General features: G+C 46.4%; 1 protein-coding gene across 19 annotated transcripts in view; it reads right to left on the bottom strand.

Annotated features, from left to right (window-relative positions):
• Positions 1 to 12,569, bottom strand: part of LOC144163204 (uncharacterized) — a 1,050,610-nt gene that overhangs the window by 481,518 nt on the left and 556,523 nt on the right. The gene's annotated exons all lie outside the window — the stretch shown is intronic.

Raw genomic sequence — 12,569 nt, 5'->3', positions numbered from 1 at the left:
ACGCCACCGAGCAGGACCACCTTTGCCGAGGCGGCAAAGACTGTCAAAGGCGGCAAAGACACCAACAAGACTGTCAGACCGGCTAATCACGCTCCTTTCACTGTAGCGTACCGTGACTTCAACAAACGATTCACTGACAACCATTTCGGTTTCGTTCGCACGGTTTGTGAGCGCCTGGGATTTAAATCGGATTTACGCAATGCTCCGCGCGTGTAATCCAGTGTCCAATGGTGATGCGTGTGACGGTGCCATACCGGCGAGAAATAGATAGCGATGTGCAAGTTCGTATCGATGCACAATAAACATTCAAATGCTCCTGTGAAGTCACGTTTCACTTTCGTGTTTTACCGATTCCTATGTAGGAAGTATCCACCACATTTTTTGTTAATGTTGCTCTCTTCAAGGTAGGTCTTTCTGAGACACAGCCATTGGGGGTAAGGCAGTATGTAGAATGTAATATAACTAGATTAATTCTTATTGCTGACAGGTATCTACAATCCCATCCAGAACAGCGGAGCGGCAACATTCGTTGGCAGTGTTTGATTGATTGTGGTGTTTAACGCGCCGACGCAACGCAAGCGATGAGGCGCGCCGTAGTGGAGGGCTCCGGAGTAATTTTGACCACCTGGGGATCTTTAACATGCGCCGAAATCTCCAACACACGGGGGTTTTTGCTTTTCGCCCCCATCAAAAAAGCGGCCGCTTCGGCCTGGAATCGAACCCGCGACCTCGTGCTCAGCAGCGCAACGCCTTAGCTACTGAGCCACCGCGGTGGTACCACAACATACATACATACATACATACATACATACGTACATACATACGTACATACATACATACATACATACATACATACATACATACATACATACATACATACATACATACATACATACATACATACATACATACATACATACATACATACATACATACATACATACATACATACATACATACATACATACATACATACATACATACATACATACATACATACATACATACATACATACATACATACATACATACATACATACATACATACATACATACATACATACATACATACATACATACATACATACATACATACATACATACATACATACATACATACATACATACATACATACATACATACATACATACATACATACATACATACATACATACATACATACATACATACATACATACATACATACATACATACATACATACATACATACATACATACATACATACATACATACATACATACATACATACATACATACATACATACATACATACATACATACATACATACATACATACATACATACATACATACATACATACATACATACATACATACATACAGTAGTAGAACTTTGAAGATGGTAGAGAACACAAGAGAAGAAAAACTTCGAACAAGGTAAAAGCACGATTGTGGCCTACGTTTCAGCAAAGAGAACTTGCTTGCTTTCCTCTTTGCTGAAACGTAGGCCACAATCGTGCTTTTACCTTGTTCGAAGTTTTTCTTCTCTTACATACATACATACATACATACATACATACGTACATACATAAACACACATACATACGTACATACATACATACATACATGCATACATGCATACATGCATACATACATACATACATACATACATACATACATACATACATACGCACGCATGCACTCACTCACGCACGCATGCATGCATGCATGCATGCATCATACGACGTCTTCAGATAGAACGTCGTAATTCGTTCACCTGCTCCAAGCCAGTTCTTGAATACCGCATGTTGTGAAGCTCTCCCGATGGTACGGTGTCGCAGTTCTTGTTACGTGGAAGCACGCAGTGAGGCAGAAACAAGCCGCCTTCGCGTGCGTGTGCCCACTAGGGATTCCGCAAATGTTGAGTGACCTGGTATACTCCGGTGGAAGAGGGCGGTGACTGCGTAAACATGCCTCCCTGCAACCAACCCGCCTTAGCACGCAACACCGGAGCAGCTGGCAGCGTTGCTAATCCCAACAAAAGCGTCCCGCACGCATGGTTGCTCTCCGCAGGTTGTTCACTATCTGCTCTTCAGGCCCCGTACCTCGGGAAACAGGGATGTTCCTGGATGCTCAATCCGGTCGCAGCACAGGTCGGCTGTGCGCATTGCCGAGGTTTTCGTCGCTGTATTTGCTCGGCAGGAAAAGGCACGCGGAGACGAGCGAACTGTGACAGAAGCCGTGTTTGGAGGGGTGCACCGAGGCTTCATGATTGCCCCGTGCGGCGCTGGCGGTGTTTGCTGAACACCGCATTATTTGAGGGCGGCATCTCATGAGGATCGAGCCAGTCGTGACGGGCGTGTATGCTCTGTATAATTTTCTTCGACTGTTTTTGTAAATTTGGTATCTGTATTTATTCGCTCTTTATATTATGCCATCTAGGTCAGTGTGTGCATGCCGCCTTTTCAACTACGTGACTGGTTACAATCTAAGGCATTCTTAAACATGCGGCTGCCGTTCAGTGTTTAGTGTTGATTATTGTGTAAGATACTGATTGCTTCGATTCTGGTATACTTCTCTGTCCGGTATTGTTGATTGGCTTGAAGGTGCTACAAGTGTTATGTAAACTGGGCAGCAATTTTGAAAACTTGTATTCCTGGAAATATATAGGAAGAAATACCGAGATTTAGCTTAGATATTATCGTATTCTGTGTATCTTGTGCATTTTTCGTTGCCTTTGCGTTATGCAGGATAATTGCCTCCAGAAAACTTCTACCCTGCAATATTATAGTTGAACCGGGACGCTTTTTTTCTTTCACCGTGTGCTCTGGTTATGATTTTGGGGATCACTTGCAAGGGCTTGTTGCGTTATGGCTGATTTAGATCGCTATTACATGAAGTAGTTGTTCTTTCATTGCGCCTCGTTAAGCATATTCTACATGCACAGCGCGTGCAATAAGAAAAAAATACATGACAGTGTAGTTAACCCCTCGTGCGTGTGCCTTGAGGCTGAACGTGCGTGCGCCTTGAAGCATGATATAATTTTTTGAGCCATCGTATGTACTTCCGGTAGCAAAATAAATTGAAAATAGAAAACCATACACACATATTTTTCCTTTGTTTTTGATCTTGAAGGTCTTGTAAGTCGCAGCTGCAGAACCCAGGGCCTGCTTGCACGAACAAACGTGCTTATTGGCAGTCTTATTCATAGTCTTGTCTTATTCACAGACTTCAATAAGTCCGCGAATAAGATTCGGACTAGTGCGCTTGCTCGAAAGCCCTCATGCCCGGCTACAGAGTGGTCTTTTTGAAGACTATAGGGACAGCCGGTACCTAGACGAGCACGAGAGAGGCCCCTAGGGAAAAGCGGGGAATACGCCGCAAAACTGCTTATTGCCGTCTCAGGAGTTGGGCAAGCGTTTATTTCGAACCATGATTGGATAAATTCAAGAAATGCTGACCTTCAGGCGCCGCATTTGGGCCTTGTCACAAATACGTTACAATGATCCGCCATCCTTGGTAGGACAACTCACGCGGCCGGGCATCGGTCACCCGACCGCGTGAACGAAGTCATAAACAAAGATCGTTTGTTACGAAGTGTGAGCCCGAGAAACCCACTGGGCTGACGCGAAAAGCATCCACGTTGTCTCACGTTGTCGCATCATGACTCGTGGTTTTCATCTCACCATGAATTGTACAGTTGCGAATTGGCTTCAGGTTCATCGTCATAGACTCGGATGCAACGAGCACTCCAGCGGCTCACGCCGCCTGGAGCGGAGACACGGTCGTTATAGCCAGCTGCCTAGGCAGCATCTCGCTTACCGAGGGCTACATATGTAAACAATGCCGCTGTAGAATATAGAATATAGCCTAATGTTGATATCATGCATGCTTCTACGCGCAAAAGATCCAGGCTGCCCAAGCAGAATGCGGAATGAAAGTACAAGCCCAAACAATCAAGCTTCGTAACCATACTTTCGAAGGGTTTAAAAAAAGACACGAAGTCTGCGCAGCTTCTTTTATAAAACGCAATTTTATTTAACGCTCTCGGGCAGAGGTATTGCAGGCTGTTAACGTTTTGCTGTTGTGTATAGTTTTCTTGTCACAATACAGTTCTATTGTGAGCGCCTATTTGTTGTTTTTTAGTTAATGGGCATGATTTTATGAAAGACACATTTGTTCGGCCATTTACGCGCCGCCTTTTCGTAGCCATTGCGGCGACAGCACACATAGCAGACGATCATTGCGACCACGCATTCACACCGCGCGCTCCGCCGCCCGATGTCTGCTCGGGACAAATATCTGGTCGCAGACGATCATTCCTGTCCATCTTCGATGGACGTGAGGGACAAAAAAATTCCCCGCATTTCCCCGAGGGGAAGAATGTGAAAGTGCGAATGCACGAGTTGAATTTGCGCGGTTCGGTAATGTTCGCGAAAGAGAGATCACACACACACACACACAACTACAAAGAAAGAAAGATGCATTTATTCACAGACACCTATTTGTGTTGTCGTTGTACTTGATTGCTAGAGCGGATCTCAGCTTTGAAATTTCGTGTCAGTACTCCTTTAAGCGGGTGCATTAGCCCTTCTCACGCCGATTCCTGGCCAATCCCCCACGTGGGTATGTGCCATGCACAGACACCTATTTGTGTTGTCGTTGTACTTGATTGCTAGAGCGGATCTCAGCTTTGAAATTTCGTGTCAGTACTCCTTTAAGCGGGTGCATTAGCCCTTCTCACGCCCGATTCCTGGCCAATCCCCGACGTGGGTATGTGCCATGTCAGCGGCCAGGCAGCGCGCGCCCATCTCCCCCCGTTGCCAAGGAAGACGAGGAGATTCCTGGCCAATCCCCCACGTGGGTATGTGCCATGACAGCGGCCAGGCAGCGCGCGCCCATCTCCCCCCGTTGCCAAGGAAGACGAGGAGCGCGCGCACCCGCAGCTGTTGCTATGTGGACGGCGGCGGAATGCGGACGGCGGCGGACGCTTCAGGCTCGCTTAAGAAGTGCATTCGCACTTAAAAAAGCCGTGCTACCCAGGAAAAACAAGCACGCGCCCATAGCGCACAGCGAAAGTTGAAAACGCTGGTTCACTGCAGCCGTCGCTGCCACATCAAAGTAGGTAGGCCCTGCGGCTTCCGGCGCCGGTGTCGTCTGGCCCTTTCGACCTTCTCTCCCGACGGCGTTTCCAACGGCGTCTATCTCGTCGGAACAGGAATTTATTCGTTCGAAGGAGACGGTCAAGCGGCCGCCGCGCGGCATCGTTCGCCACTTCTATGGCTTCTGCACCCGTTTTTCACAGTATGGAGGGCGATCTTTATGATGAAATGACCTACCGCGTCAGCATAAGACTGTGAATAAGACTGCTCGCAGCAGGCTTATTCACAGTCTTATTGCGTTCTTATTTCGGGTCTTATTCGCTGTCTTATAAGTTCCCGGAAAGCATCTTATAGCCTAGGGAACATAAGACCCCGAATAAGACTGTCAATAAGATTAGACTGCGGATAAGACTGTCTTATTAAGCTTCGAGCAAGCGAGCCCTGGAATCACGGTTTCCCTTTCTGAAGAACGCACAAAATAATATTCTATTTCGAACAATTTCGAGCAATTCGAACAATAATATTTAATAGGTTGATAACGGTATGCTCCATATACATTCCTCCTGATGTCTCACTCTCGAGCTCTGACTTCGAGGCGCTGGTTGACCAACTGCCCGAACCATACATCCTTACAGGCGACCTTAATGCTCACAACTCTCTTTGGGGCTCTTCCAGAACGGATGCCCGAGGTCGCTTGATAGAGAAATTCCTTACATCTTCTGGAGAATGCCTTTTCAACAATAAACAGCCTACATACCATAACATAGGACATAACACATACTCATGTCTTGACTTGGCTATTGGTTCTGCAATTCTCTTTCCATGTCTTGAATGGGGCGTGGGCACAGACCCATATGGTAGTGACCATTTCCCCACTTCATTAACGCATATAGGTACAGGCCCGAGCAGTCCATCTTCCCATAAAAGGTTTAATGAAGCAAGAGCTAACTGGAATACATTTACAGATCGAGACATCCAAACTACACCACACATCCATAGGACACCTACACGTTGAAGAAGCTACCCAACTGCTCACAGCGCACATCCTAGACGCCGCCGAAAGGTCCATTCCCCACACCTCTGGTGCCCCGCGCAACCAGCGGAGGCCGTGGTGGAATGAGAACTGTAGGCGGGCGCGAGAGGCCCAGAACAAGGCGTGGGGTATCCTTCGTCGGTACCCCACGTCGAGTAACCTCCTCTTGTTCAAACGGGCCAAGGCGTTCGGAAAACGTGTGCGCCGTGAGGCAAAACGCGATAGTTGGCGTACATTCATAACATCAATTAACTCCTACACAGACACACGGAAAGTATGGACGAGAATACGTAAACTCAAAGGACAACAAACACACAGCCTGCCTCTGGTCAGCACAACAGGGGACACACTTGTAGACCAGGCTGACACACTCGCACAATACTTCCAACACGTGTCCAGTTCAGCACACTACACAAACACTTTCATGAAACACAAACAAACGGCCGAAAAGAAGCCTATACTAGATAACAATAGGTCAACATCTTCTTATAACTCAGAGTTTTCACTGTATGAGCTGAGGGCTGCTCTGAGCACGTGTAAACCCTCAGCTCCAGGCCCAGACAACATCACATATACAATGATACAATACCTGCACGCAGACACTCTTCTAACACTCTTACACCTATATAACAAGATATGGCTTTCGGGGCACATTCCAAACTCTTGGAAGGAGGCTATAGTTGTAGCTTTCCTGAAGGAGGGAAAGGACCCGTCGTCTCCCTCAAGTTACCGTCCTATTGCCCTGACGAGCTGCCTGTGCAAGCTTCTCGAGAAGATGATAAATCGCAGGCTCGTGTACTTCCTTGAGTACAACGGTCTTCTCGAGAGCTGCCAGGCAGGCTTCAGGGCGGGGCGATCCACGAATGATCAACTCGTAGCTCTTGAATCCTATATTAAGGATGCCTTCGTGCATAAACAGTATTGTGTAACTGTGTTTTTCGACCTCGAGAAGGCCTACGACACCGCTTGGCGCTACGGGATCCTCAGTGACCTGAAGTCTTTCGGTGTTTCAGGTAACATGTTGAACGCTCTTGTCAGTTACTTGTCAGACAGAACGTTCCGAGTAAGAGTCGGTGGTGCAGTCTCAAAGGTTCACGTACAAGAAAATGGCGTGCCACAAGGTGGCGTGTTGAGCTGCACTCTCTTCATAGTAAAAATGAACTCTCTAGGTAAGGCACTGCCACCTACAATCTCTTATTCCATGTATGTAGATGACGTCCAGATATCCTATAAATCATGCAATATGTCAATCTGTGAACGTCAAGTCCAGCTTGGTGTAAAGAAACTTGCCGGCTGGGCAGACAAGAATGGTTTTAAAATTAATCCCGGAAAGAGCTCTTGTGTTGTATTCTCCAGGAAGCGTGGTGTCCACCCGGACCCAGACATCACTCTTGCGAATGTGCCAATTCCTGTGAACAAGGAGCACAAGTTTTTAGGTATTTTATTCGACGAAAAACTTACATTCATCCCTCATATCAGACAGCTCAAATGTAAATGCCTAAAAACAATGAATATTCTTAAGGTTCTGTCACATCAATCTTATGGGGCCGACAAAGAACTCCTGCTGCGCCTGTACACGGCGTTGGTGGGGTCTCGGCTCGACTACGGCAGTGTCGTGTATGGGTCGGCGACAAAGACCGCACTGAGAATGCTCGACCCAGTGCTGCATCTTGGCCTTCGCCTCTCAAGCGGCGCTTTCCGCACTAGCCCTGTCGAAAGCCTTTATGTCGAGTGCGACAAGTGGTGTCTAGGGCATCAGCGGGAGTATGTTGACCTGCTGTATGCATCTAAGATTGTGTCCCTTACCGACCATCCTTTTAATTCCGTCATGAACAATACATCAAACTTGCAACACTTTTTAAACAGGCCATCCATTTCCTTACCTTTCTCTCTCAGAGTTAGGGAGGAGGCTTCTGCACTCATGGTCCCTCTTTCAGACACGCACAAGACACCCATCCATAATTTAATTCCACCATGGCATCTACATCCTATATCATGCGACCTATCATTCACATTAGTAGAAAAAAATAGAGTACCCAGGAGTGCAATTCTGCAGCACTTCTTGTTCCTGCAGGACAAGTACAGGTGCGCAGAATTCTATAGCGACGCGTCGAAAACTGGTTCTACGGTATCTTGTGCAGCGCACGGACCAAATTTTAGAGTAAGCAAAACAATGAATTTTCATAACAGTATTTACACGGCAGAAGCATATGGCATTTTACTCGTTACAAACCACATCATCAAACATAAAATTCCCAAGTCCATTGTGTACACAGACTCTCAAAGCGTTGTACAGGCACTGTCATTAGGAAGGTCATCTAAAAACTATGTGATCAATGTTCTTTTCAAGGTACTAATGACTGCATATGCCTCAAATCTTCAAATAACTATATGCTGGGTACCAGGGCACTTTGGGATCCCTGGCAATGAGACTGCTGATCAAATGGCTGGTGCTGCTGCTCTCATGACCACAGTTGACATAACAACAGTACCTTACACCGACCTAAAGACACTCATCAGACGACAGCTTCGAAACACATGGCAATTACGCTGGAGTCAACAAACAGACAACAAACTACACATAATAAAACCACAACTGGGACGCTACGTAACTGACTCACACAACAGATACACTGAAGTCGCCCTGGCTAGGCTGCGGATAGGCCACACACATGTTACGCACTCCCACCTGCTCACTGGAACTTCGGGACCCACGTGTAGCAGGTGTGGAAAGGGCCTGTCCGTAGTCCACATACTAATCACATGCAAGGCACTTGACACAACACGACACAAACATTTCCCTGAATTATACAGACGACACATTCCTTTGCACCCATCATACTTTTTAGCCGACGAACCAATGTTTTCTAGTCGACGTGTTTTTAAGTTTTTAGCTGAGGTAAACTTCCTGCAGCTCTTGTCATATCATGTGTAATCACCCTGGCCCTATACACCAGCCATCTCCATTGTCTTTTGTTTTGTATCACCTTTACTTTTAGTTACATGTTTTAGTACTTACGGTCTGATGAAAACTCAATAACTTCTTTGGCGCTCTTTGCCCTCGTTGGCCTTGCGCCATAAAACACCAACCATCATCATCAATATTCTATTAATCGACCAGGTTTAGGGGAAATCCCCAAAGTGGAGTAAGTTTCTGCGAAGGAAAGTTTGACACCACCTGAATGCAGCCATACGGCTACAAAGGGAAGCTATACGCCTCGAGCTTCGCGATCGCTGCGCCGCCTGCCGCCGCTTCTCCGCGGCGATGACGGGATTTGCGCTGCGTGGCTGATAGGGGCTCGTGCAGTGTTTTGGTTCTGTTTCGCTTCTTCTCGCCTTTCCGCGCCCTAAAAAGACTTGTTATGGTGACGTCTATAGGCGAAGAGTTCGTTTAGGTCACTTAAAAAGCAGCTGCGTCTTCGTAGAGCACGCGATCGCCTGCAAGAGCTACCCGGGGACGCGGTTCTGCGCGCTTCGTCGCCGCAATTCCGGGAGTCGGCGACGGCAGCAACATTTCACCCATGTCATCTCCAAAACATCAGGCACAATTGAATTCTGTTGCCGCCTCGTTTAGACCTGATACTGGCACAATGAGAGGTTGGTTTCATTTTGCAGCGTGGACAACGAATGCGGCTTTGTTTCGAATATACGTCGCAGAAAAATATGTTTCGGGGATGTGATTACCCAATCCCGCACAATAACGTATGCCTTTTATAAGAATATAAACCATGCGAAAATGTTAAGTATATTTCAAGCCTGTGCGTCGTTAAATATGTGCCCACACACGTCATATAGCAAGAACTAGTGTCACTAGCAAGAACCATATAGCAAGAAAGAACAAAGAACATATAGCAAGAAAAATAAATGCTGTGCAAGTGCGGGATTAAGAAACATAATAGCTCTAACGGAAATGAAAAAAAAAGTGCAGCTTCTGACATGCTAACGACGTTCGTCGAAACATAAGCCAGGCAGGGTTCACTAGACCAACTATAGGCGAAATGCGCTGCTATTGCGCGAGACATCGGGGGGGGGGGGGGGGGGACGCTGTGTACAAATGAAGAGCGGAATCAAGCAATGAACGTTTTAGTAATCCCCCACACAAACCCCTCGTTCACTTTCCTTTTGTTTTTCTACTTCAACGAAGAGCTGATCGTACGGCGGACGCATTTTTCGAAGTATACAGGGTAGGCAGTTCAACAAACGATGACAGGTGTCGTTGGAAAAGTGTGGTATGTGATAAGGCTCTCTGATTTCAGTTTATGGTTTATTCTGCAGGCTCCCTGTGCCATATGACGATATTTCGAAGAAGCATTTAGTCGCGGACGCGGATTATATTCTAAGCCCGTCTCCGCGCTGCTCGCAGATGATATATGTAGCAGATGAGTGTTCGCGGCCCTCACCTCACGACAAGACGACTCTGTCGTGTGCTGATCCCCGAGTATAATTATGCATTGTCCATCATACGTTTGTTGAATATTCCCGAAATTAACACAGACTGGCCTATAAATGGTGGTGATCAATATCTGAGGTATAAACGTAACTGGCGTGCTGTCAGGTATGAGTGCTCCGCTTATTATGTAAGCGCACAAAACCGATTTAAATCGTAGTATATAGCCGTAGCATGAACATCTGAGGAACCGGTGGTTACGGAGACACGGCTAGTAAATTCAGGTCAGTGTAACTACAATCGGCTCCATCATACGCCGGTTACGCGACGCTGGCCTGTGACACACACCTGGCGCTTATACAGACCGAATATACCGCACTAAGATCGCGTCGGAAACATTTACACTCTCGTAAAACACCCTATTTGCGAACAGAGTGACTGCTCCACACAAACATGAATTTCAAGCGCCCGCAAATGGTAAAGCTCAGTCGTGAACGTGCCCCAAAAGCAGCGGCGGCACTGGGGAGCGGGGCGCGGACTCCCGCGGCTGCTTTCGAAACGGGCCGCTAAAGGGATTTCAGTGGCGTCCCTACAGGCCGCGCTCGAGGCGTATACAGCTTCCTCAGATCCTGGACCAGGACGAATTTTTCTTCGACTGCGAAGTTTCTGAGGAAGCTGTATAGCTTTCCGTTATAGCGGTATGGTTTCATTCAGGTGGATGTCAAACTTTCCTTCGCAAAATAATATTCTACATTGAATTGTTTTGATACTAAATTAAATTTTCAGTATTTAACGTACCGAAGCTACAACACCTCTGTGAGCTACAACACCTCTGCTCACAAATATTCGTGACCAAAAGAATGTTTTAAACCTGCGTCTAAATTTCGACACACAGGCGTTCTCGTCTTTCGCCTCAATCTGACAAGGGGCTACCGTGGCCGGGATCCAACCCACGTTCTTGGGCTTAGCGCCTCATTCCAATTCCTTTCTCTATCAAAGATAATAACAGAAGCACGGAAAGAATAAACCGTATACTTCTATATTTTGTGTTTTGCAAAGAGTGTACCATGCAATGGAGACGTACAGGCTGTATTTACGCGCATGTTGGTTTTAGACCATGGCGCTCACAGCGAGCGTATGGCCTTCCCGGGCGGGTGGAGGCAGCAATGTGCCCTAACGTAATTTTGTTATGTCGCACTTTTTTGCGATGTCCTCGCTCTGCTTGCCATTATTGGGTCCTCACCTCCCTAGGTAATGTGATTAACCTAATTTATGCGGGCATTTCAAGAAGCACTTATCTACATTCGCAGTCACTTTGTCCGACAGGTCTAACGCCTGCCGCTCTGGAAATTTCTTTATTATCCTTATTCTTTGGCCCTCTACTTATTATTCCCGAGCAGGACCGTACAGTCCTTAATCACCCTTAATAGCTTCTCCTTTATCTTTTCACAATGAGAAATCTCGTTGGGCTCGTGAGCATTTTCAGTTCAAAGACTGTTTGCGCTGCGGTTTTTTAAGCACGTGTACATTCATGGCCTCCGCCGGATTAGAGATATTCGCTGTTGTGGCTGTGGTAATGGTGGAAGATAATGTCGAAATGTCTTCCTGAACTGCAGCAGAACATTCTTTTTAGCCTTTTTGTGCATAATTTGGCATGTGTTTTACGTCAACCCAGAAACATGTCTCCCAATGAATGTTGGCATTTTCGGAGAGAAAAGCAGAACGCGACTAGAAAACAGACAAAATCACAGCATCACTTAGCAGAATACAAGACAAAGCATAACGGGCATAGCAGTCGGACCCTTGACATTCCTTTTTTCGGCTGGTAATTTTAATGACTGTTGCGAGAATTGCGAGGAAGTCGGATTCATTTTATAGTAGACAGAAATTGTTCGCTTTTGCATTATAGATACATTCCCATTTCTTTTCATTATTCCGAAATCTTGCAGTAATTAATTTGCTGTGGCCTGGCATATTTTTCCAGACGCCTAAATATGCAGGTCACCATGGTGTCCCGCATGCTTCAAATGCCCTGTGTCTCAGGCTGCATGTGAAAAAAGAACT

Source organism: Haemaphysalis longicornis, unplaced genomic scaffold, assembly GCF_048455015.1.
Source record: "Haemaphysalis longicornis isolate Haplotype H1 unplaced genomic scaffold, Haemaphysalis longicornis Haplotype H1 scaffold_12, whole genome shotgun sequence".
Lineage (NCBI taxonomy): Eukaryota > Metazoa > Arthropoda > Arachnida > Ixodida > Ixodidae > Haemaphysalis > Haemaphysalis longicornis.
Note: the sequence above shows the minus strand (reverse complement) of the source record. Positions and strands in the feature narration are given on the sequence as shown.